General features: G+C 38.2%; 1 long non-coding RNA gene across 2 annotated transcripts in view; it reads left to right on the forward strand.

The window, feature by feature from the left end:
• LOC145937582 (uncharacterized) overlaps nucleotides 1-27,524 on the forward strand; it is a 109,907-nt gene that overhangs the window by 39,404 nt on the left and 42,979 nt on the right. For both annotated transcript variants that reach the window (XR_014425579.1, XR_014425580.1), the window contains exons 7-8: nucleotides 20,417-20,691; nucleotides 20,781-20,828. This is a non-coding gene — a long non-coding RNA (uncharacterized LOC145937582). The remainder of the gene's footprint in view (nucleotides 1-20,416; nucleotides 20,692-20,780; nucleotides 20,829-27,524) is intronic.

Genomic DNA, 27,524 nt, shown 5'->3' on the forward strand with positions numbered 1-27,524 from the left:
AATATTTAAGTATAGTCTAGAGCATAATACTTGTCAAATATATATATTATACATCTTCACTCTACATCTGTCAAATCAGACTGTGAATCAGGCACATTTATGGCACTTTGATATTCACATTGCTTTAAAAAGAGAAGTGGGAGAGGGCGGATTCTTAAGATCGGACGAACATATACTTAAATCGAGTCGCAAGACGTTATTATTAATAGGCTTAATCGTACCGCGTGGGAACCGAATCACTGCTGGAACTAATTGTCACGGGTGTGCTCGGTCAGGGTCGGTGAGCGGCGGGATTTCGTCGCGGCCGGAAGTCTCCGCGGGCTTTTCGACGACGCCGAGGAAACCGCGCGCGCTATGACGAATAATACTATCGTGTCATCGGCACGTCCGTTTCACGATATCTGGCTCTCGTTAATCAGATAGAAGTAGTTAGTGCGCTCGAGATAAAGATCGCGTAGTGCTGCTCGACTGCAGCTTGACGCATGTTTGGACAAAAGACTGATCTTATCGATTTCGCAATTGTATAGCCAGCGATTTTGTGGAAGAAAAAACGTAAAAAAATTATATTATCTCACCTTACAATGTGTTCTTACATTTATGTTCTTAAGTCATTTTATTAAAATAAAATATACAACATGGAAATTTAATCAAAAGTCTCGTACTGTAATATAAAAATTATTATATCTTATAATAAGCAAATATCTGATTAATAAAATAAAAAAAAGTAAAATATGTTTATGCTATTACATATACGAATCTTATCGCGGATAATCTTGATGCATCTTCGGCATAGAAAATTAATGTTATATGATATCTATTAATAATATGATTTAATATAACATTAAAAAATAAAATGATTGTAAAAATACGTGTGAGAGAGATACATAAGACGATTGTTTTGTTACAGTAATTTTTTTATGATTCTGCAAAAAAATCACAGTTATATGTGCGAAATCGAGGAATTTATTTTTGCATTACTTCGCCTAACATCGCCCGCGGTCAGAAAGGCGAGTCTCTTTTCTACAGTCGCTGCCATTCGCGACAAATAATTTACCCGTGAAGAGCATTCTTGAATTAACTCATGTTCCTACTTACAACGGGCACGGCGAACTCGCGCGAAACTATTTTCGCTCGGGTACGCGTGCAGAGGAAGTAGGAACGATTCCACAAGATGACGTAATTCGGCGCAATGAGTCCGACAATGAGCGGCAAAGAAACGAAGCTGACGCGAAGATTATATGTATGTACGGAGAAGAAGACGAGGGTACGCGGAGCGCGGAGGAGGAAGTGACGCGACGCGGAATCACGCGGACTTACCGGAAATAATATCATCGGAAAATAACGCGTCATCCGCGACGCTGGCGTGTGCACCAGAGTACGAATGCGTGTGCGTGTACATCGCGTGACGTGTTTTTTTCTTCTTTCTTTGTAGTAACAGCAGTAACGACAGTTCTCCTTTTTTTTTTTTTGCGCGCTGAACGTTTTAATGCGCTATTGCTCTTATCTAGTTAATGACGACGTAAGTAATCGCCGGTAGCGTGACGGTATAATAAACGACAGCTCGCTTAGCTGTTACTATGTTTTAATTATTTCCGCATTTTTTCTCAGATGAGATAGACGAGTATTCTGTTTCATATATTGTAAAATTGCAGCCAGACATACAAGTTGAATTATTAATTTTTGATATATTAATTCTAAAGATCTAGAACAATGCAAACTTTTATTATACTTTTAATGCCATTATATATATTATAAATAAACAACTATATAGTTGATTGAATATCGTGCCGAATTAATCTCACGGTCTAATCACAAAAGATAAATAATATATGAAGAACAAAACATGAAAAAGAAATTCCATCGGCGAAAAAAGAAAAAAAATTGTAAAATACGAACAGTGCTTACATCCATCATTATCTTCAAAATCTTCATCATCATTATCGTCGTCGATATTATCGCCGTGATTGTCATTAATAAACACTAACGACGAGTCATCGACGTTGGTTACTCACAGCCCGCGGCCGTGTGACTCTGACCAATCCCCTTTTCTTCTTCTTTTCGTGGATGGAATTTGAATGAAGAACTCGATTAACCGGCGTCCAAACTATTCCGGGAAGAAATTCCTGCGCACGGACGGAAGTCGGAATATCTTGGTTCGCCCGCGGCATCATCACGTTCGCCAGGTACACGAGACTATGCGCGTATGTTTACCGAGAAGCAAAGCATCGCCTTTTGTAAAGAATGACAATTAAGACGATACTACCTTTCTCTGTCAGAAGCGTGCGTTTCAATCATCGAGTCAAATAAATCAAGTGCTCGGAGAGCAGAACCGTCTTGTTTAAAAGTTTCGAAGCAGAAGCATATCTTACATTTTGTTCGCGAGATCTTTACTCTTTATACGTTTACGCGCTCTAATAAGTGTTAGGCTTGAATCGTTAAGTACATAATAAGTTTCGCAGTGAATCCGCATAATTTTTTCATCGCACGCGCGCGACTCTTCTTCCTTTTATTTCCGCATCTCTTGGAATAAGCGCGAGCGAACGTCTCCCGGGGGGCCCTTTCCTCGTTTTCTCGTACTTGACGCAAAGTTCGACGCTATCTCGCCGCGACGCCCTTCTCCGGTCGCCGCCGCCGTCTCCGCCAACCCCCCGCTCTACATCCCCTGGAAAGAGGAGAACTCTGGAAATCCTGGCGAGGAACGTCGGTTCCGGTGGGAGGGTGACGGCAGAAACTCCCGGGGGGCGGGAGAGGGAAGGGCGGCCTCCCCGGCTGGGAGGCATTTCATTTCCTTGGCGACTTCCGGCAAACGCGACGCTTCCGCCATATCGGGGCCGACGCCGACGCCACCGTCGACGTCGAGTCTGTTCGTGTTCCTGCGCTCCCTGGTTCCGGTTCCGGTACCCTCCCTCCCCCCGCCTCCCCATCTCCTTTCCCGTTCATCCCCGCGGTGCTCGCCGTCGTCCTGGTTCGAGCTTCCACCCACGCCTCCGGGCGAACCGAGTCCTTCCGCTCCCTCTCTCCGACGTTCTCCTTTCGCTTCCGTTCGTGCCACCCCCTTCCGCCTCCCCCTCGCCACCCGGCGCCACCCTCTTCCGCCGCCTCTGCTGGTAGCGTTCTTCCTTCCAACTCGTCTGCAACGCCCGTTCTGCCGCTGTTAACGCTACCAGTGCTATTACCGTTAATAGTGTCGTCGCTAATGCGGTTGCAGCGTTCGTATCGTTCGAAATATGCTCCTTTCCGCAAATAAATGTTGGGTCATAGGTATCAGTATGATGGTATCAATCTGGTAACTTCCGCATATTTTAATCAATCTGTTATTCATTGGACGGTAAATAACTGCTGTAAATATTGATGCAAGTTTTAATACAACTTGCTGCGACGATTTGATTTCCAATTAATTAATTAATAATATGGAATATATAATAATGTGAGTGACAGATGTAACATCCAATGTCTAAATTCTTAAAATTAAATAAACCGAGATAATTTCGATACTCTACTATACAATATAGATATTCAAAAATAATCTCTATATTTATTTGCAATAGCGAAAAATAATTCGATTTAAACATATTGAAATTGTGCGGCAATCTCATCCTCGGGAAGAGACTAGCGAAAGATTGATCGCTCGGAGAACTGTCTATACTTTATTACGGGATGAGCTGTGTCTTTTCGAGACGTCTCGATCGGATCGACTGTGAGGAGGAGAGGGAAATCTCGATCGATATGCGTCACGCGCGTCCGATTATTTCGAGATCCACTTAACGTCGCCGACGCTGACAAAAGCGCGGATATACCTCGCTCTTCTGTCTCGTCTCTTTCTCTCCCTCTTTCTCTCGACCGGAATTCTCTCTTGCGATATTTCGTGTAACGGGAGAAATTGGTATGCCCGCGTGTGTCGCAGGATTACGTATTCCCGATGAGAAACCGAGCGGTTCGTGCACTTACCCCGGATGTACGTGTACGCGCTGCGAGGAACGGGCTTTAAGCACCTGTCGCGCGACGTCTTCCCGACTTCGCGATGATGCCAACGAACTCGCGCGGCGATACACTCGGAATACATTTCGTGGTGCGAAACAGGGGCTCTTGCCCGCCGTAGTTTTTATTCGCGGCTAGACATCGATGGCGATTAAGTATCTTTCACGAGAGAGAGAGACGTGATTCTTCCTAGATTCCAATTTCTGTATCTTTCAATCTGGAAGAGTATAAATAGATTTTTCTTCCAAATACACATCAGTAAAATTAAATGGCATGCCCCACCGCGCTATATTATTAATATTATGCGAATAAAAATTATTATTTCTTAACAGTACTGTTAATTTAAATAAAAATGATATGCACCAAATGTCAGCAGTATCTAAATCAACGTATAGGTATCATTTACACTCATTCCTCAAAGGCTGCTTATAAAACATATTAGCGATCCTAAGGTTTCATGTGGATTATAATATTAGGGGTTATTATATTTTTTAACTTTTTGATGTATAAATTGTAATTATACTTATACATATATTATACTATACACATACAAGAGTGTATCAGAAAATTAATTAAATACATGTTACGCGTGAAAAAGGAATGTAAACAAGACCGATGCAAGTGGGTTCTGAATCGAGTAAATAAGGTTCCGTTCATGACGGAATTAACAACAAGATACGAAGCGATTAAATTATATCGATACACGCATATGTGTATGTTACACACGCGAAACGAACGGATGCAATTGGAAATAAACGAGACAAACGAGAACCTGTCGCGAGAAAGTCGTCGTTTTTGTGAGAAGTTGGAGAAGTAATTATCGAGGGACGGTGCAAGAACGCACGTGTGTCGCATTCACCCTCGACATGATGGAGGCAACCTTTCACACGGCCCGAGGAATATAAGTTTCCTCGAGAGGGCCAACGCGAGACATTTCTTCTCCGGAGCTCCGTCCCGTCTCCGGTTCCATAATGTCCTCCTCTGTAATACGAGCGGGGGCGACGAGATTGAAGCGTTTATATCCCGCGATTAAGAAGTTTCCTAATATTATTTTTTTTTCTTCGCGTCGCGTCGTCGATCTCTGTCAGAGTGGCGCTTGCGAAATATCACTGGAGAACCGCGTATTAGCGCGCTTTTTGCCGTCAAACTTTCGCGCGACACTCGCAATCGCGATTGTTACGTCGAACCTTAGCAATATTTCAAAAGCCTCGACTTTAATATTAATAGATTCTTTGGCGAATCTATGACTAATCCTTCTCGCTGATTAAATTGTCCCAAAAAAAATCTGTCGTTAAAATTAAGGATGGATTTCTGAAACACTTGGTATTTACACGACGTCTTTATGTTAGAGCTTGTGCTCGCGCGCTTTAAATTCTTCGTATAAATATTTTATTGCTTTCTCGATTCTATACTAGTTTTTTTTTTTTTTTTTTTTAATTGATTTTTCGTAAACACCGAATATCCTAAAACTTGTCGATATAACTGAAGTGAAACAGGGAGCATATATTTACTTTCGAGACCGTGAAAGGTTGTCACAGGTGCAAAGAAAGGAACCATCCTCGAGAGGAGGAAGCCTTTCAGAAATGTTGGGAGGATTCTCCCGACCCTTCGTAGGATGAACATTGAGTACGTTTAAATTCCAGCGAATCACTCAAACAGGTATGGTCTCTCTCGTATACGGTTGAGGGTCTGGAATTTCTCGATCGAAACACAATGCGGAGATCATATCACCGGTTACATTGCCATCAATTTTTTTTTCTTTCTATAGAAAGGCCTGTATTAAAAATGATTGGAGAGAAAGGCATAGTTATAAAAAATAATTTTTTTTGCATTTAACAATAACATTTAATGAAAGCATTTTTGTTCTTGTTTTTTGTGTAATTAAATTGATACATAATTAATGATATAATAAGAATTTAAATGAATCGTTTTTAAAATGTACAAGTATATTTGCAAAGATGCTCTTTCTTGAAGTATCATTCTTAAAATTATTAGTCATAATTCATGAAAAAAATGTATACACTAAAATTAAATGCACACATTTTAATTGAGGAGGTTTCGTTGAGGAGGGTAACTTATTCTGTTAGAAAAAATTATTAAAGAAAACTATGCTGATAACTCTAAGCATTTTTCTTGTTAGCATAAATTCTGCAATATTTAGATGTCTGGAAAAACAGGAAAGGACCAATTTAAAAATTATTATTAATCGATCTTCAGACGCTTACCGCGATAATCGAAGATACCGAGAGTTTTCTTTCATCGTGTTTACAGTAGTCACAATTCGATAGGCGCAAAACAGACCATTAAATTATATACGGCGTAGTTGTAAATCTCGAACGTGCTCAAACCAACCGCCGAACATCGAAATCTGGAAAGTATTTTCCGATGATTTACGAGCAGCGTGTTATACTTGACGGTCTGGTTTTTTGAACGGCGAAGAAAGTCCCTCGAAATTTTGACCGATACTCATGACGATGTTACGTCTCGAAACAACTGCCCTAACAGCAGTTAGAAAAGTTAACGGTCGGTCGTGAGTGATAAACGATCTCGTGAAGTTTTAAGACAGTGAGCTGAACAAAAATTAGATTTCGATGCGATGTAGAAGTTTAGGACATTTACAATCCGTCGCGCGAGAGAATACGTTTATATTTCACTATGACCGTATTATCAAATTATCGTGTATAGAAAAAAATACGTTATATATATTTTATTTTAGACATCAAAAGAAGCTATTTGACTCAATTTAGAATTATAACCCGTGATTAAATAAATATTACAAAGTGAAAATCAAAATTTGCGTACATTTCTTGATTATATACTTCGAAATCGAATTTTTTAAATAATGATTGTATTGCTTTTATCATTTTTTTCTTAATCAGAACATTTTCTTTGAATTATCTAAACTTGTCTTAAATTAAGATAAAAATTGAATTAAAGTTTATTTTAAATGAGAAAAATTGATTAGAAAAATAATCGAAGGTTAGGTATTAGCACAAGCTTATAAAGATTATTTAGAGAAATAATTCGCAAATATTCGTGCGAGATGGCGAGATAGTTTTGCACGTGGCAAATTTCGAAACAGTGGCATTGAATTTTTCGTTGCGAGAAAACGTTCTATTTCGCGGAGACAAGAGAAGGTCAGGGAGGAAAGAGGGTGGCTTATGGCAAGTGTATCGATCCCTAAAGTGCACAACCTGCGACACACTGAGATCAGGATGCTTCCTTCCACGGGATCGCCCGTAAAAACGGAGGAGCATTCCTGCTCTTTCCGAGGGGAAACGTGGCGGAGTATACGTCACCCGACACTCTCGCAGGTCCCCAGGGTAGGTTAAACGGTATCATCCCCATATGGAAGGGTCCGCACCACGTCGTAAACCACACGGGGCACCATCTGCGCCCGTTTCAACGTCCCGCTATCGCCTTTTCCATGAACCTGTCCGCGTTCGTAAAATGCGTTGACGACGACGAGGGACACGCATGATGTAATACGGATGCGTTCAGTAACTCGCGCATGCATGGCAGATTTATCCATGCGTATCTAGTTTTCTCTAGTTTCCACGCGCACAAAATCAATGCTGTTGCAAAAGATAAGGAAAATATATTTAATTTACCGAAGATATTTTGCTAAACACGATAATATTTCTCGTAAAAAATATTTCTTCTCTATTAAGATTGAATTTTACGAGTAAGATTTTGTGTATTAAGATTTAATTTAATGTGTTATCCTTTAAAAAATAATACTTGATAAATACTGTCTTATATCTTTTCGCTCCAATAAATGACGAAATTAGGTGTACAATTTTTTTTATTTTTTTTTATTTTACACAAACGCGACACAATTTTATCTCACTCAAGTTACAAAAATTTGGAAAGAATTGGAGAGAAATCAATTTATAAGTCTTGCTCGTATGTGGAATCATATTACATTGTTACATATGCTCTTTTGAATATGCATGCATATGTGTATCTTTGCGACAGTAAGTCAACTCCAGGAGGTCCGATGCGTAGGCAGGACGTTGCATGGGCTGCAGTACACGTGGGACCTCCCTGTGCGTTGTTGGGAAAAGGGCATACAAAAACTACGGTTTGTTTAAAAACCGCTACTTCCTTCCAGCACTTTGTCTCGTTCGTCCTTTTTCCTCATATATTTATATTTTACATGTATGATTCTCCTAACGACGTAATCTGTCTCGATTTTTCTCGTTATATGCAGAATTATTTTTACTATGAATTAATTGTAATATGATATAATCAACAATTCAAGAATTTTGAAGAATTTACACTTCTTAAATCCTATATATATTTTCGAAGAATGGAAATTATGCGTTACATAAATTGGATTTTTTAAATATGCATTATATAATCAGTCTAATATTAATTTAAAATTTAATTTTGTTACTTCTCCGAACGCATCGCTGGACGATCCTGATGACGAATAGGTAGAATTAAATGACCATGATTAGATGCGAGCATACTTCGAAATAATTGTCCGACGCCTGGTTTCCTGTCTGCGGTCGACAGGATCCATCGTATCCTAAATATATTTCCATGTGATTCACGATTGCGGATCGCGTGTTGTAATTGCAATCGCCTTTACTACGATGGCTCACATCGATGCTGATGCAATGTCTCACAAAGTTCTATTTATATGTTGTGCATAAGCATTTTCTTCATTTATTTCTCGCCAAATTTTATATCGTTTAATCATCGCTTGGTTCATATATTCGCTTTAATAAAAGGATTATATTATTGTTGCATAGCAATGCTAGATATAGCATATTCACCAAATTACAAATATACTAATCAAGAACAAATATCTATATATGTAAAGATATCTTGAATATATCTAGATATTTCTTTTTTATCTCGAGATATTTTTATTTCTTTAAAAATAAAATAAAAATAAAATATTTATTTACGAAGATGTGCGCATAACACATCAACAGCACGCACACACACATATATATACATTCTCTTTCTATCTAATTTTTATATATAATAATTATTTTTTTTATATCTAATCTTGCAAAAGAGCGTTTGAAAGTTATTGTATCACAGAATATATATGCTGTCATTATGAGAAACATGGTTAATTATATTCCACTGCGTTTTGACATTTTATACAAGGCTTATGTATGATGCGATTTTTCCATAACTAAGAAATGTCGTGTCATTATTAGAAAGCAGCATAATTTTCATTATTTCAACAGAGGAAAATATTTTCCATTAGATCTCTCGGTGCAAATTGAATTGCGTGGAAACGTAGCTATATACCTCTCTCCCTTCCGAACAAAATCCAGTGATGGTGACGAGATAATGGCAAAACGAATAGAGAGAGAGAGAGAGAGACACCGTGCCGGTTTTTCAGCGGCCAGAAAGGGCGTAAGTCCGCCTCCGCCATGTGTTACGCGACACGCAGAACGGGAGAGATGGTAAAAAAAAAAAAAAAAAGCATCGCACACAGCGCGCGCATACAGGGGGAGAGAAGGCAAAATGGATCGAGGGTGGTGCGAGAGGGGTTGAATTATAAAGATGAAAGCCGTTGTCAATAGGGAGGTCCACCGCCACCCTTCTCTTTATCCTCTTTTGCACCCTCCACCGCGAAGTCCCGCACGTCCCCGTCTCCTTTCGCTATCTCTCGTCTATGCTCGGGATGCTCTTGTCTTCCGTCTCTTTTCTATTTCTCTTGCCGTGCCCGATAATAATGCGACCGCATCTCTGAAAACCGGCCGGAACCGTCGTCGGTCGGATAGCAATGACTTTTTAGATCTGTCTACTGGAAGATAAGATACGCGCCGCGATAATCAAACGCGGCGCGGCTTGTAACTTTGTGATTGCTGAATCGACGTTTCGCTTTATATACAGGCCCCCCCTCATATCGTTTTACATACACATGTCGAACAAGCTCTAAATAATATTAATATTTTTTCGCTCTAAGCTGTCTCAAGCAGTTCAAAATTTTAGGATCCTATCATATTGTGTAATTTATACAAAAATATTGTATAATAGGATTTCTGTATTTTTATATCATGTTTTAAAATTTATAAGAAAGTATTACAATAATCGATAAGGCAATTCATTTTTTGTATCTTATATGTGATCTCAAACTCCTTCGCTCTTCTTAAGTTGCATAATGTATAATTAAAACAAGATAACTTTAATTCGATCCGCAGGATTTATTAATCGATAAATACATTATGAAAATGATAAATTTATTTCTACAAATTATTTTTCTTATTTAATAATTTATTTTTTTCTATTTTCTTTTCTTTATGAAACTCAAACGTGAGCAGGATAGTAAAATAGGTATAATGCGTGTAACGTGATATTTGCACTTTGTAAGAGATTACTCAACACGATAATTCTTTTTATGATTTTTCCATCGCGCATGTTGATCCCAGCAATAAGTCGAGCTGCAAAGACTGGTTCTTTCCGTGATGTTCGCGCGATCGTAGATCACAGGAGGATCTCGTTAAGATCGTCGCCATCGTTCCCCGACTACAAACGAATCTCGTTAGAGATCGTTGCCGCGAGGCCAAGTCTGTAATTCTTGCGCCGTAATTTCAGGGCCGCATCTGCCGTGTGCTTTCTCACGACATACATATATACATTCCCGAATTTGTTATACATTTTTATGTTCCGTTTTAAAAATTTTACTTGCTACGAAGAATCCAAAGAAATTATTATTCTTAAAAGTTGATATCCATAAATAGAGTTTGAAATTTCTTTATTGCTGCAAACGTTGAAACACCGAAGTCGCGCTCGTAAAAATATACACGCTTCTAATAGATCAAATTCGAATGCAATTCAGTGCGAGAAATCATGGCAGTTATTTCGGTCAGAACGAAAAAAAAAAACAGATATAAAAAACAAATAAATCTTTCCAAATCGATCCCTTGGTTGACGTTTGCGACCCGACTCCGGGCGTCGATTTCGCGCGATTTATATTTTTTTCCCCCGCCGAAACAACAATAGTTGACTGCCCCTTTGAGGGCGCGACGTGCGCAGGAGGGAGGACGATCGAATCGGCCATCCGTTACAACCCTTGACACCCCACCGACTCGGAAAACGAGGCGCGGATCGCGAGACGGATCGGTTCGCGACGCGCGTCTCGAAAATCGCCGTGTAATTCCGATTGTCGGTTCGGAGCCGGCCTGTGTTTTTCCGATTACGATGAGGGAGAGGAAGAACGTCTCTTCGGTGGTGGTATTGTGGCGGCATTGTGTCGGCGATTATACGTCGTGCAACGACCCTCTGTCTCGGGGGGTGTGTGGGAGCGATCGGGTGCGGGCCGCGAATCCGTGACGAATCCACCATGCGACGTTCGCCCTGCACACGGGATATTCGTGAAATCGCTAGTTGATCCGCGAGATTACGACGGAGGCAAGTCAAAAGCGGAGATCGTCATTTCTCTTCTCTATGAAGGGTGCTATATAAGAGTATCACGATAAAAGTCGGATCAATGATGTAACTGGAGCTTTTTATTATTGATATTATTGTATCAAATATCAGCTTTTACACACATTCTTATATCCATAAACAAATTTAAATTAAAAGTTTTATTAATTTATATACATATAATCTCAAAGCAAATAAATTATTAAACCAATTTAATAATAAGATTAATATTGAAGGATTTCTGTCTTTTACTTGTTTGTATTTTATTTAAAATTTAATTCAAAATAGCAAAAGAGTTTTAATTTAATATTTTTATTGTTAAGTTATTAATTTATTAATTTTATTATTAATTTAATACTTTTTTTCATCTGCTTAATAATTATACTATTTAGTTGTTAATATTAAATTTGAAAATATTACATGCTCCAAGATATTTACTTGATTTTTATCAGAATAAAATAGATACAAAAAGCAGAGTCTAAATTTACCGTGAAAGAATCAACTAAAACAAGTTTAAAGATATCTTATCCTAAGTGCTTACATCAGATGTACTACTGAGCGAAAACTGTATCACCAGCTACGTCAATATTTAATTACCCGGAAAGTCAAATATACTGTTGGAGGAAAAGTTGCCCGATCGTACTTGTATCGCCGTGGAAAGAGTCTTGCGAACTTCGTTAAGGAAAAGAGAGGATTCGCGCGAAGAAGAGGGAAGGGAAAAAAAATAAGAGGAAAAAGAGGAAACGAACGACGCGGGTGAAATCTCGCGAGAGAGAATAATGACCCGTCGATCTGATCGACGATTATAAATTGCAGCACGCAGCTGGAACTATCGACGCCGTTGCTCGCGTACGGATGGACGAACGATGTACTTGTGTCTTGCAGGATCGATCGATCAGCTGACCGTCATCGTGAATCCATCAGCATTTCTATTATTAGACAGACAAAAAATTATGTGTGAATATCATTTTTAGCAGATTCTAGTAATAATGTTTGAACATTGGATGGATTCTGAAATGATGAAACGAAGTTTGTTTTAATCGTTTTAACATTTTGTTCTGGTAAAAAAATTGTATACGACTTTTTCTCAGTGTTATAAAGACATTGAATATTTTTTTCTAGAAAAAAATTATTTAGCAAAAGTAGATCTTTTTTTTCAATTATCAAACATAATTTCATGATTGCTTTTTCTTTATTTTTCAATAGTTTGGAAGAGAGAAAAAAAAGAGTTAATCACACTTTAATGCGAAAAATAATTTATAAAAAGAATATAATTATAAAGACTCCTTTATTATCTTTATAAGAGAAGAGGATTAGTATTTATCTTTTTTTTATAAAGTTAGTTACTTTTAACGAATTTAAGAGAAAGCGCGTGCTAATCGTCTTTTATCACTCGCGGTCAACATACTGGACGTTCTTAGTAAATTGGACGTTTACACGTCGGCCATGCGCGTGTGTACAAAAATCCTGTGAAGCCCCGTTACCCTAATTAGCCCGGTTGCATCTCGCGGCCAGAAGATTGTCGCGTCGCGTCGCTCCGGCTCGAAAAGCGAGGAGGTGACTCGAGCGGAGTCAAGCGTGCGAAGAGATCTCATTCGAAACAATTGCTGCTGGTCCATCAAGCTTCATCAGGGTGATTAGCGAACGACGTACCCCGCGGGTCGTCCCTTTAGATTAGCCACAGCGTTTTTCCCCCCGCGTCTCTCCTCTCTCGTCGCTCTTCGCCGTCACATCGCATCGTCGCGTCTCCACCTTCTCTCCTCGCCTTCATCTTCCTCTCGTTCTCATCTCGTGCGATCGTGCCGCTCGTTCCAGCCACCAATGAGCGTTGCATGTCGGTCAATGACACGCGCGAACACGCGGACAAAGTGGCACGGCGACGTCACGCAGAGGTTCCTTCTTCCACAAGCCCATTCCTCCTTTCTCGTGACTTTCCTCTTTTTCCTCTTCTCTCAATATCATCGTTGTCTTTTTAACGTCCGGAGTGTGTTTAACGAAATTAACGATAGAAACACCGAAAAGAGGAAGTGAAATGTATACATGCCTTCGAGAATCGTATAAAGTCCACTGCATAAGATTGATTTCATCAAATATTAATAAAATTCAACTGCGTTGATATTTACGTGCATTGCTATGCACTTACTATGCGTAACATACATCATTTCACAATTAATCTAATTAAGCTGGATTTATTTAATAAAGCTCACACAATAAATAAGAGTTTATAAAACTCGAGTTGAAATATGCGCCAAAAAGATTAACTCTCTTGCGCTGAGTATAAAAATCAATTGTATTATATATTATTATTTTTTTAAATAATAATCCATAATTAGAACTTTATTGTGACTATATCTATAAAAACAAAGGCGCACGATACATTTCATTTGACTCGTTTTCTCAAATTATCTCAATTATTATCCGTTGTAAGTTAATAACTGCGATGCGATGGTAGGATCGGAGGAAACGAAGGTGTCTTCCCCCGTATAAAAGCAACGTTATAAGTTGTATGCATTCCTTATTTTTGCAAAACTCTTGTATTAGCATGTCGTTCGTCTTATTATCATTCTGTTAATAACGTATTATTTCAAAGTAGACACATCCGTTTATATATATTTTCACTTCCATTTTTATGTCTATCCATCTCGAGTACATTTAAAAAGAATAGCTCGATTATAATATATTTATATATGCAATGCGGAACTTTAAATCCAACTTCTTATAATTCTTTTAACATAAATAAACTATAGCAGGATAACCCCTTACTTAAAATAAACCTCAACATATTTTTGATTAACTATTTTCGATACATAAATAATTATAGATATACAGTAATTTTAATATATTCAAATTTTCTCTATCACGGAAGAGAAAAAAATTCTCATTTAATATTACTCCAATATTGTTGAGTAATGTCGTTATTCAATTGAAGCATCAAAGGCGGGACTTCTTTGAAGAAATCTAAATTAAACTTTATGAGTTTGAAATATCGGTTATTGATGTGGGAAAAATCGTGGTTGAAAAAGTCTAGTGATAGCTTTCGTGCCTAAGTTATATACCGCGTTTCATTATGCGAACGCTGTTTATCATCTATCAGTTAGGCATTTCTAATTTTTTATTCTATTAGTATGTATATTTTTAGCTAGATTTATTCCTATTAGGTATAATATATTTCAGTATTTATTTCTGTTAGGATAATTATGATACCTATATATATGAGTCATAACTTTTTGCAGTTTTTCAAATTATTGAAAAATTTCACTACATGTATTAAATTTATATAATTTATTTAAACACAAATTTTACATATGCTAGATATGAAAAATATCTGCTCAAGAAGATATGAAAGAATCTTATTGTTTAATATCTTCTAATGTTCGAAATAATATCGTTACGATGCGACGTCGTTTTTGGCGACTCTTTAAATGTCCATCGAGCAGACGTTATCGATGCACCCCGATCGATTCTGGTGGTTCGATAGTGCGACGCGGTTGCTTCTCGACGGGAGCCCAGTTTCCTGGACCAATGACCACGCGCGGGGGGAAATGGCAAAAAAAATCCATGGGGTCTCTAGCGACCAGCCGAGAGTAGTCCCGACTACCCTCCTGCAGGATAAGCCGAGATTGATTCGGCCTTGCGAGTAGGGAGGGGGTGAGGGGGAACGAGGATCGGCACCCCCGGGGGACCGATCCCAGCTGCGCCAGGAATGACTAATACGTCAAACGCTCTCGGGGTACGCTCGTATGTAGGGGCGGTAAGCGGGGGATGCAGTGAAGGGAGGGTGGATGCACCGCGCTCGTTGAATCCAAGATTGACGGTTGAACGCTAAAACTTGCCACTCTTTTCTCAATTATTATTGTCGATAAAGTTCATAGATCTTTTTGAGAATAAAAATTATAAGCAGTCAAGAAAAATTTTTTTTGAAAGTTGGACTAAAGATATAATTAATAAATCTATTAAGGATATAATTTTACACATATAGTGTTCGCTTAATCTCGTGTGTGATTATTTGCAAAAATTTAATTTTGGAAAAATTCGGTGGATTTCCTATTAATTCCGTTCTAGAATATCGAACAAAAATTGAAAGGTGATAAATGCTTTCTTTATTAGAAATGAAAATTACTTGTAAATTTATTAGACCCAAGCCGAAGTTGTGTAACCAAATCCCTTCTGTAACACCCAAGTGGCAAGTTTTGGTAAGAAGAAAGATATCTAATGCAAGAGCGGACGTGATGTGCCACCGAGTACATCGGACCAAGTGGGAACGTCTCTCCCCGGTCATTACTTCACCTCGTACTCGAGCGGATTCTGACTCTACGGGTTAATTCGACGGGATTGCGGTGACGGAGAGCGAGAGAAGGAGGAAGAGGGAGGAGGGTGAGGGTAATCAAACGGCCGATTGACAGAGAAGAGAACTGGGAATATGCATGCATATATGAGAGAGAAAGAGAGAGGGAGAGAGAAAGAGAGAGAGTTAGTTGCCTAGAGCGATCACGGGGGAAAGGAGAGTAGAGAGGTTTGCTCTCGAGATATGTGGGAGCCACTCGGTCTCCTCGTACACACAGATAGTTTCGAACGACTTTAATTAATTTTAGGGGACACGCGATCGTGTACGGGAGGACAGTCGATCGTACTCGTTCTTAATTATATAAGCTACGGACGAATAGATATTTTCGGTGAGAAGATGTGACCCGATTGAATCCGTATATACACACAAGATATAACAAATATTTTGCAGTATGACAGCCCGATAAATTTTGACGCGAACCGTTATCGATACCTTTCAATCTCATATATAACAACTCTATATTTTATTGATCAATTAAATTTTTAGATTATGTACCTCTTGGTTTCATGAGATAATTGGATAATTTTATGCTGACTGTTTTAAAACTTAGAAAATGAATTATGTGTAAAAAAATTTAAAGCCATTTTAAATATTATTTTTCAGCCCCCATTTTAACTCGATTTTTTGGAATTTTATTTCCAAAATTTTTTTTTTTTTCAAGCTCTGAGTAACTATATTCTAATAAAAAATTAAAAAAAAATTTTTTTTTAATTTTAATATAAAAAAATATCCTAATCAAGCTGAGAACGAATATTGTTCTATCATCGTATCGCGTACTTATCTTGCCCAAGACATGAACGCGTATTATCTTGTCGACACAAGGGTTCCCGATTTCTCCAGAGACGTTCCAGAGAGCTGAATGGACAGCATCGTAGGTCCAAAACTAGAACGGAAGCCGGTGCCCTATGTCTCTCCCCGCAATCGATATGAAGCGACGCGAACCGGACTTCCATCCCCTGGAAACGAGGTCGCGCGACTCCCAAAGGGTGACATAGGGGAAGAGAATGGGACGTCGAAGGGGAAAGAGGGACGAAAAGGGGGGCCCGATGAAGGTTCGAGGGCTGAACTTGTTTGTCGGAAGCGGAGGTTCCCTGCTAATGCCCTGGTTAGTACTCCGGTTTCCTTTGTGCCACCCCACACGGACAACGGGATCGTCCACCCCTCCGGACCATATCCCAGGTCGGTTTCATCCCCGCGCGCGTTCAAACCATGTGGTGCACCCTTCCATGCGCGGCCACCATGGTAACACACCCCCAGTTCTATGCAATCTAAGTCCCGTCCACGCGCCCTATTTAAGCGGACCACGTGCCGTCACCAGGGAACAGGCGGGAGGGTAAAGAGATGATCGATTTTTTTTTTTAATTTTATCAGCAGCGACCGTAGTATGTCTGAATAAATTACATAACTAAAAAAAAGAAAATTTTTTTAATGAATAGAAAGATTTTTAACGTGCATCAATAAATCTTAATATTGCTAAGAATTATAAAACAAAACGAACAAGTATTATAGTGACAATATTAATTTAAAATAACTGTGAGGTTTTCCATTTCGTTTACATTATATTATTTATATTGTGACTATATATACGATAAAGGAAATTATTGCAATTCGCTAATTTAAAATTAATTTATTTATCTTTTGTTGATTAATCATGTAAGCATATGGAAAGATCATCTCACATGTTATTACTTCATTTTCACATAGATAAAATAAAATAATATTTACTTATGAACAAAAGCCACTACTTATATATCATTCGATTATTCATTCGATATATTTATTATATTATATCATTATTTTATACATATAATGCTTATACATAATGAGAGAAAGGAAAGAAAGAATACGATTTCGAAACGAGGTACGCGTGCCGTGGTTTTCTCAAAGCCTGCAAAAGGTTCTCCACCTTCGAAAGAGGAACATCTTCCTTATCGCTGCTGGCCGCTCAGTGTACTATTCTCATTGTTCGTAAACGGGTCTTCACACCGGCGCGGCGCTTTACATGCCGCACCGAGCCACTCTAAATGATGAGATTTTCGTCGGCGGTCGAAAGAGACGAGGATGGGGAACACGAAGGGCCAGAAAGGAAATAGTAGGAGGGGAAAAGTGAAGGGGCACGAAAGCCGCATTAAAGTATTGCTCCGGTCCGCTTTTGCCACGGCTTTTGCGTTGCTTTTACGGTCGCGTGGAACAATGACGAATCCCCCAACGTCTCATTGTGGCCACCCCCGACGGAGTCTGAGGAAAAGCACAGGAAAGAGAGGAAAATGTTGAAAGGAATTCGACGGGGGTGAAGAGAGGAAAAGTGGATATACACTGAAAGAGTTGGTGTACGCGTCGGGTGACGATCACTCGCCGCTGATTACATGGACCATTGTGCAAGGACAACAGCAAGTCGGCAAACGTGTAGAAGTGAAAGAGGAAAGGAGTGCGGTACTTTTACTCTTTGGGTCGGAAGAGCGGTAAAAGGGGCGAGTCTTTGCTCACGAGATATTGTCGTCCGCGTGATTATAAAAATGCACGTGAACAGGTTGAGATATGAATCTTGCGAAGTGTAATACATTTGATTAACAAGCCGATATATACGTTGCGTTAATATTTCGAAAAAGTATTCATTAATTTTCAATTGCATAATTTGTTGACGTATAACTTCATGAAGAAGAAATATTAAACTTATATGTGCGCGCGATTAGCTACATAATTATTGCAATCTCTTTTTCAATGTTATTATTGCAATACTTTCTGAAAAGATACATTTAATCAAATATAATTTGCACTTAATCAAATTAATCTGCTAATTTAATATTAAGTGGGATTTTCTTTATATCTAAAGTATGTTTTCCAGATTTATGCATAAGTAAGTAAATACGAATAAATTTAAACTTTATGGTATCGCGTGTTATATTGCAATCACGATTTTCACGGCGATATATTACTTGTTAAAATGGTATCGATCGTCGAGCGACAGAAGGAAAAACAAATCTTCGATCGAGCATCTTAATTGAAAGGGCGTGGTTTCCGGTATTTAGAGTGTTCCTCGATCCTCGACATGTGTACGCACTTGCGTAACGATGTGGAGGAGGAGGAGGACGACGACGACGACGACGACGATGGATGATGGACGATAGTATCGGCGACACATTCTTACCGAGCGTGGGAACATTTATGATCGTCGCGTTATGCTAGCTCAAGTTGAAATTGAATGTTAATTAACTTTATCAGTCCGACAATTTTCGCTCGGCTACCGGTAGATCAATAATACGTTCTTCTCGTTTTGGAAAACCAGTGAGATTTCCGCGAGAAGTATCTGAGATATTTCGAGATGCGAATATCGAAAAATAATGACTATAATAAAATAAAGAGTTATTGCCTTATCTGGAGTTGAGATCAGATAATGTTAATTAACTTTATATTGCGCTGGCAACGGTAAATTGATATTGCCAGCAAGTCATTCCCGTCGAACTTCCATGAATAGATTACTCGGAGATTTGAGATATTCTGAGAAAAATAAATACTATAAATATCCATTTATTAAATAATTAATATTGATTGATGTGTTGTAATTTGATTAAATATTATGGTATAATAATTCGCTGTATTTCAATATTTCGAATTGGAATCGGTTCATGTTATTTTCCATAATAATAAGACGCGAATACGTGTCGATCAATTATTGAATATTTATTATTACAATATAGTCTTTATCTATTCAATTATTTTTATTTAATTAACTGTCGATATTTTTTTCCTACACAATATTAGTCGGCGCTCTAACATTTATGTTATTTTCTTTTGTGTGAATTTATATAGTACAAATTTATATAGACTAGAACAACACAAACGCGCGCTACGCACAAACATAAGTTTGTTTAAACTCGATTAATTTTTTTTTTTTCACAGAAATTAGCTGATTAGAGCGTTAATCTGATAATTAAATTTTAAAATAATAATATGTTAAAAAATTAAAATAGTAATATGTTGTAAATAATATGTTATAATATCTTATTCTCGATTAATATTTTTTGACAGAAATCAGCTGATAACTCAAAAATATTAATCGAGTTTAAAGTATTATATAACATATTATTTAATACAAATTATATTATTTTAATTTTTACAATATATTATTTTAAAAATTAATTATAATTCCTTAAACTCGATTAATATTTTTGACAGCTATCAGCTGATCTCTCTCAAAAAATATTAATCGCAGATGAGGCATTATAACATATTATTTACAACATATTACTATTTTAAATTTTATATAACCTATTATTATTTGTATAGCGCGCTCGCGCGCGCTACTAGAGTGAAGTTGCCGATGTTTGTAGAATAGCGTCGGCCATTACCGAAACGCCGCGAGTATCAGGCAGTTCGAGCTGCGTTCCGCTGTGATTAATTAGAATAATTAGTAAGCATAATTGTTTCTAATCTTTGTACTGTAATATTTATCAATCGCATATCATAATTTCCACGTTTATATGTAGTCGTAATTGTTTGAAATGCATATTTCGCGAGAAATTCGATGCAAAATCTACGCCAACCCAACCTAACCTGATCTGTTTTTGCGCGCGCAATTGTTGCGACTTGTGCATATATCTATCTTTAATTTTAGCTTGCATATTTATATCATGTATGTTATAATGCGAAATAATAAGATTGCTCTAATATATGTATGTATTTTATTTGTTACAGGTAGCATTGCTGATAAGCTGTGCGCGAATTTGACCGCGAGATTCTCGATTGTCGTATCGTTTTTTTTTTCATTGCAAGTGCAATACGCGAAATACGCGTGCGACTCACGCGTCGTGTCGGGAGTGCCGTGTAAAGTATCGCGAGTCGGGAGTGCCGTGTAAAGTGTCGGGCGATCGTAATTATTCGTATTTTCGCGAGTGTCGTGAGTGCTACCATGGACCAGAGAGGAGGAGGAGACCCGGGGAGGCATCGGGCGACATCGGGGCAACTGTGAGGTATGCAAAATAAAACATTTTTTCTAAACTGCATTGTTTATGAGATATTTCACACACACATATACATAATTTGAATATTTTGTTTTCAGATCAATGTGCTGTGTACTACAACTCCGCTATTGCACGGTCGAGTGTCGGTGAGTGAGAAATTCTTTATTTTATAATATTTCTATAGCGGTAACGGAGGCATATATAATATGTTACAAATATTAAAATAGTAACATATGTTTTAAATAATATGTTATAATATCTTATCTGCGATTAATATTTTTTGACAAAAATCAGCTCTGATAATTGTCAAAAATATTAATCGAATTAAAAATATTATAACATCCTTTTCTAAAAAAGGCACGTTAAGTCGATTCTTGCAAGTATTGTTGCATCTTTTCCGATGCTGATTAACTGTTTCGATTCGCATTGTGCGTTATATCGTAGCATCGAGAGGCTATCATCGCGAGGGTTAGTAGTTTAACAGTTTATTCAAAATAAAATTAAATAAAATAATATGTTTTAAATAATATGTTATAATATACTTTAAACTCAATATTTTTGATAGATATTTTTTGACAGAAATCAGCTGATAACTGACAAAAATATTAATCGAGTTTAAAGTTTTATAAAATATTATTTAAAACATATTTTATTTTATTTTATTTTGAACAAACTGTTAAACTGCTAATCCTCGCGATCCCAGCCTCTCGATGCTATGAATATAACGCATAACGCGAATCGAGGCAGCCAATCAGCATCGCGGAGATAAGGCAACAATACTTGTGAGAATTGACTTAACATGCCTTTTTTTTAGAAAGGGAATATGTATATATGTAATTATCGCGTGTCAACTTTCAAATATCATTTTTACATTTGCTATTTCAATAAATTAGAGAAGATAAATCGATCTATTTATAATAATGTTTTGCTGTCTGAGAGCGACCGCTCACGGATTAACTCGTGAAATAACTTGTACGATATTGGATATTGATCACACCTGGGAGAGCTAATACTAAGATAACTACTTCTATACCAATATATCAAACGATAACATCGCGGCGCGGTCGTTCGTAAAACCAGTCGCGAAGAAACCGGAAGCGGGGCCGGATTCTTACGTGGAAATACCTCCATCCTCCAGCCGCGACCGGACAGGTAGGACAGGTAAAACGGGTGGGGCTTCCGCCGCGAGATCATTGATCGCGATCGATCGCATCGATCATGCGCCGGTGGCAAGAAACGTGCCGATAAACCGGACGAGCTATCTCCGGTTGAGCATTGAACGTTGCTCGCTTCTTTGCCCGTCGACCGACGGTCTCTTCCGTCTTCTCTCGATCGTTACGAGCGAAATCGTTACGCGATAAGAGAGGCCGTTCGTAATCCAATTAAGAAAGCGCGTGATGTAATGGAATCGCGCTGTCGCGTTTACGTAAACATCGAACGCTCGGCTTTGTTTCCGCGCATCTAACATGCGTGGATTCCGAGGTAGCGAAACACCGAATTCGTTACTTCCTTCGGCACGTTTCGCGATATCAAGAAGGTGATAAGGTTCGTTATTATATTTGCGATTCGGTTACTTTCATCGATTGCAAAATCGTTTCTGTGGCAATACGTAATCAGAGAATTACGAGGCTGTTAATATATATATATATATATATATATATATATATATATATATATATATATATATATAGCTTTTACTTGCTTACATATATTTTTTTTATTTTATCAAGACAAAAAGAACGTCAGTAACGCCTGCAAATTTCTTATTAGATATCTGCATAAGATATTGTAGTGCAATTTAATTATTTATTATATATTAATGAATTTATAGAGACACGCACACACACACATATATATTTTAAAAAATGTTTAATCGATAAAATTAGACGCATTTAAGTGCCCAATTTTTGAGATTGGCGAGACCTCGATCTCTCGAGGCCAGAGGCCAGAGTAGTCCTTCATACCCTGGGGATAAGATTCGATATCGCGTAACGGCTTCCTCCAACCAGGTGGCACTTCCTCGTTCCCGAGAATCTTGTATAAATACACCTGCACGCAGGTGGACGCGGAGTCAACGGGGAGAAAAAGGTTCGTCCGCCGTTATTATTCTGACACACGCACAGGTGAAGAAGAATAAAAATGCGCGATGAACGATGCGACGAAATTTGCGTCTTTTATATTCCGGAAATCGTACGATCGAAATTTAAAACGATATATATTGATATGAATCTTTTTCTGCATTGATATGGTATTTAAAAAATTTTTACATGAAGTTACACATTATGTGCTTCACGTTTTTACTTTCTAATTTTTATTTCAATATATTTGTTAATTTTAACGCATTACATATTTATATAATAAAAATACAGATTTTCTAAAAAAAAGGGGGATATTATCTATAAATAAAAATAAATATTAATGTAATACAAAATTTTAATTAGTCTTGAGATATTATATTATATAAATAGAAGATATTTTATTACATAATTATCTCGACTAACTTGGCTTAAAATGATTGATTTATTAAGTATAATATTAATTTTTTTATTACCATCTATATTATAGCGTAATTTTATTTTGTTTGCACAAAAGTATATAAACCTACGTTGAGAGAGTAAACCGCGTGATTACATTGGCATACGCGAGGCGAAGCGATAATGCCATTCCTCGGCATCTCCGGACAGACGCGTGAAAGAGTATGCCCTCATCTGCCTTTTGCAGGCGAACGATGTACCGTACACGGGTTTAGGTCGATCGGCAGAAGCGCATAGGAATCCGGGAAGCGGGACCCCGGTGTCCCTCATGTCCACGTCGCCGCCGTGAGGGTTGGCGACGGAGGAGGGAATCGGGTACCGTTCTGTCCCTCTGGGATCACCGGGTCGGTTCTCCCGGTGTTTCTCTGACAAAAAAGCCGTCCGTCACCACCACCGCCGTTCCACGTCGTCGACGTCGTCGTCGTCGTCGTCGTCGTCGTTCCCATCGTGCGCGCCTTCTTGCGCCTCTCGTTCATCTTTTGCCCCTCGGCGTTTCTCTCTCCTCCTTCCTGATCCTTCGGAAGAAGACTCGCGTAGCACGAACGATTATGAATTCGTAATGAGAACGTGAGAAGAATATCAGATGGATCACGCTGTTACAGTCGATCATGTTCCAACGCGGAATCTGTTCTTAACTGCCGTACTCGCTTAACTCGTTATCATACGTACTCATTCTTTTTCATGAGTTATATAATACTTTACGTAAAAAACCTGTGTCTTTTTGATTAATATAAATTTGTATATTATTTTAAGACAGATATTGTGAATTTATGTTTGCTACGTGCAACTTTAAAGTTGCAACACAATTTTGCTGTTATATAAATTAATAGATTATTTTAAATAGTTCAAAATAAATTATGAAGTTATTGTGAAATCCATCTAAAAATGTATCTTATGAAAGAAACATGAATTTCATTATTTGTTTGTGCAACTGCAACTTGATTCAAAAATCTTTCAATTTTTTCAACCAACTTCTATTTTAAAAACGAATCTTCTTTTTCTTAGACTATTAATATGTTCAGAGAAATTGCGCGATGTTTGAGAAATATTTTGCATACGTCGTAAGCCGATCGGCATCAGGAAGCGCGAAATATTCAACGGAAAAGAATTCCCGCGTAGGCGAACTAATGGCGGCGGCGAATCGCGCGACTCGAAAGCCTTACGAGGATCAGGGGAACGCGGGTCCCGGGTCATTCCAACGGTGTTTCCTCACCTCTCGCAGGACCGTTCGATTCCTATGCTCGGTGAAAGCAACGTACTCCCCGGTAATGACTTCCCCGGTCGACGATGTAACTATACCGTCCACCCGGAGCAGTAATGTCTGGTAACACCGGTAGTGTGGTTACTAGCAATCGTCGTTACGGGACTCCAGACGTACGTACGTATGTAATGTTACCGGCGTGTTACCGAAAGAAGGATTTCTTGTCCCTTCTTGCTTCGCCTCGCCTCACCTCACCTCACCTCACCTCACCTCACCTCACCTCACCTCACCTCACCTCACCTCACCTCACCTCACCTCACCTCACCTCACCTCACCTCAGCGCGATCATCGCGTACTTTATTCGCTGCCAGCTTCCGCGAATCTTCATGACCCAGGCCACGTCGCGTCTGAGACTTCGTGAGAGTCGCAGTAGAGATTTTTAGAATATATGATCAAAAGATCCGTTAGAGCCACATTCGTTAGACTGTAATTGCCAGTTAACGAAGATTTTGTTATAGAACTCTCCATTCTTTTGATTTCAAGATAAAACATTTTAGCTTTTATTAATTTGATAATTTTTTTGTTATTTGGTGTAAAACTATAAAACTCTGAATTAAAAAAAAAAATAAAGATTTATTTATCCAGCATGATAAAGATTTCTAAAAATATTCAAAAAATTTTTTTGGAACAGGCATAATCACAAAAATTATATTAACAAAATTATGACACGTTTCGTAAATATTGCAGATAAAAGCAGAAATAGTTAAATTTCTCACATGAAAATATCGTTAAATCGACGAACATTATTGTTGCGTCTCGCTATAGAATATCGATGACCGATGGTCATTTTTACCACAATATTGATTATCTAAACGCGGCAGCTGTGGACGCTATTAAAATTACAGAAGAATCAAGACGTGTCATCTCGCAAACCGCGTGGACATTACTATCGTCGATGAAAATCGAGCAGCATTTTAAAACGATCTATACGCGATTAAAATACCTCGGCTAGACGTTGGATATTTTCGCGAATGTGGAACTGTCACCCGTCATGCGCTTAATAAAATATCGCATTTCAACTTTTTGTAAAAACTCAGATAATCAATATCAAATTATCAAATGATCTATTTTTCTATCCATTTCGGATTTCGGTTGGAAAGAAAAATAGAAATAAAAAATAGATTTATCTTAGCTAAAACAAAATTTAATGGTGATGGTGGAAAAATAAATTAGACTTTTAAAATATATAATATATAATAGAACTTTATAAGAAAATAAAATAAATGTGTCTAAACAATGTTACATGAGCACTCCTTTTCGAAAATAAGAGCTCTTCTTTTTCCCATATCACAATATGTTCTTTACGAGCCGATCATCTCGCTCGATGAGAATCGCGTCTTACCGGAAGTGGTCGCTACTCGATCTATCTCGTAGTACTCGGGAGGGACCACCACCATCATCATCGCCACACCATTATCACCATCTCTCAGAGAGACGGAAATAAGCGCGTAGCTTTTTACGCGGACAAGAGCGACGAAGAAACGCACACTTGGGGTTCGGTGAAGTAAAGAGAGGGCATCGGGGAGACCGAGGAGACCCGGACGAAGTTGTGAGGGGGAAACGCCACGCGTGATCGAGTTACCTGGACGAACTGGTGTGGCACAGGTGAGGTGAGGTTGATGCACGGACTTTGTGTGTGTATACGCGGGACAAAGAACCGCAAGAAATACCGATACCACCTTACTCTTCGGCCCCGTAAAGTCGTTGTCACGCTCGAAAATCCAGTGTTGTCGAGACGCGCGTTTGATAAAGTTATTGAATTTTTGTAAAATGCGGTCGCTTCTCTCGCGTCCTAATATGTCGACGTTTGCAAATTGCGGATTTGTCGCAAAGATTTAATTTAGTGCATTTAAATTGTTAAAGGCTAGCTGCCGTTATTTTTAACTCAATAATAATATAATGTATATAAAGAATCATTCTGTATATAATTATAATAATATTAATTACATAAATAGTAGAGTAATGTAAAAATATAATTTTCGAGAGATTTTCTCTATCTGGGATATATATTTTGTGAAAAACGAGACATGAAATTAGCAGCACGCGCGGCGCATCGTCACTCTAGTTAAATTTAATTTCTATCTATAAAATGAGAGAAAATATATTCGCACCTGGCCGACGTTTCGGGTTTAATTTCATTTTCTAAAATTGGCAAATCAATATAATTAAAATATAACGAATCGAAATGAGAGCATGTAAATGTCTGCACGTGATGTTACAAGACAATACTTTTGTGCAGAAATTACGAGCGCACCTTTATGAGTCCGTTGACACGCGAGTCGACGAAGACATCGATACGTCGAAACGTTGATACCCTGATGGCGTTCCTTCGTCCTCTTTCCTGTGGTTTACATATCAGAGGGGTAGTCCTGTATCGTGTCCATTATGTCGCAAAACCTTACCACGATTCAGTGAAACATTATTCTTTCAGAGCTGACAGAGTTTTCAGCTCTGAAATTTCAAGAACCCGAGCGAAATTTGATCGAATGTTTCGACGTCTTTATGCCTTTTCTAATTTTGAGTTCGATTTTTTCTTAATGAACATTTTGTCAGACACAAAATAATTATTTATAATTTTATAATATTTTTTTCTAAACATATTGCAAGATAAGAGAATTAAATTAAGATCGCGCCGAAATAAAATTCTCTTCGCCAAAGAATAGAACGATTAATAGCACTATTAAGAACATCTCTTCGCATTAATTTGAAGTCTTGAGAGCTTCTTTAATTTTGAATTTTGAAGAACAATATTTTAATATTTGTTTATCGTTGAAAATTAATTGCATCGATTGTAATTTTCGATTATTTAATTCAAACGATCGACGTTTTTTTTTCTTTTTGCTGGAGGAAAAATTAAAATTGGCCAAAGAATTTCATTACACAGTGGAGCATGTGTGTGCGCGCAGATACACAATATACGACCGGTCTTATACAAGTAGCGTCTACGTTCCGTTATCGTGCTCAGGGCTCTCCGCGTGTTCTCCGCGCGTTTTTCGCCAACAGCCGAAGGCGATGGGCTCTCCTCGTTACCGATTCCGCGTATCCTA

This window comes from Prenolepis imparis, unplaced genomic scaffold (assembly GCF_030444845.1).
Source record: "Prenolepis imparis isolate NDT839.2.m4 unplaced genomic scaffold, iyPreImpa1.0 SCAF_6, whole genome shotgun sequence".
Lineage (NCBI taxonomy): Eukaryota > Metazoa > Arthropoda > Insecta > Hymenoptera > Formicidae > Prenolepis > Prenolepis imparis.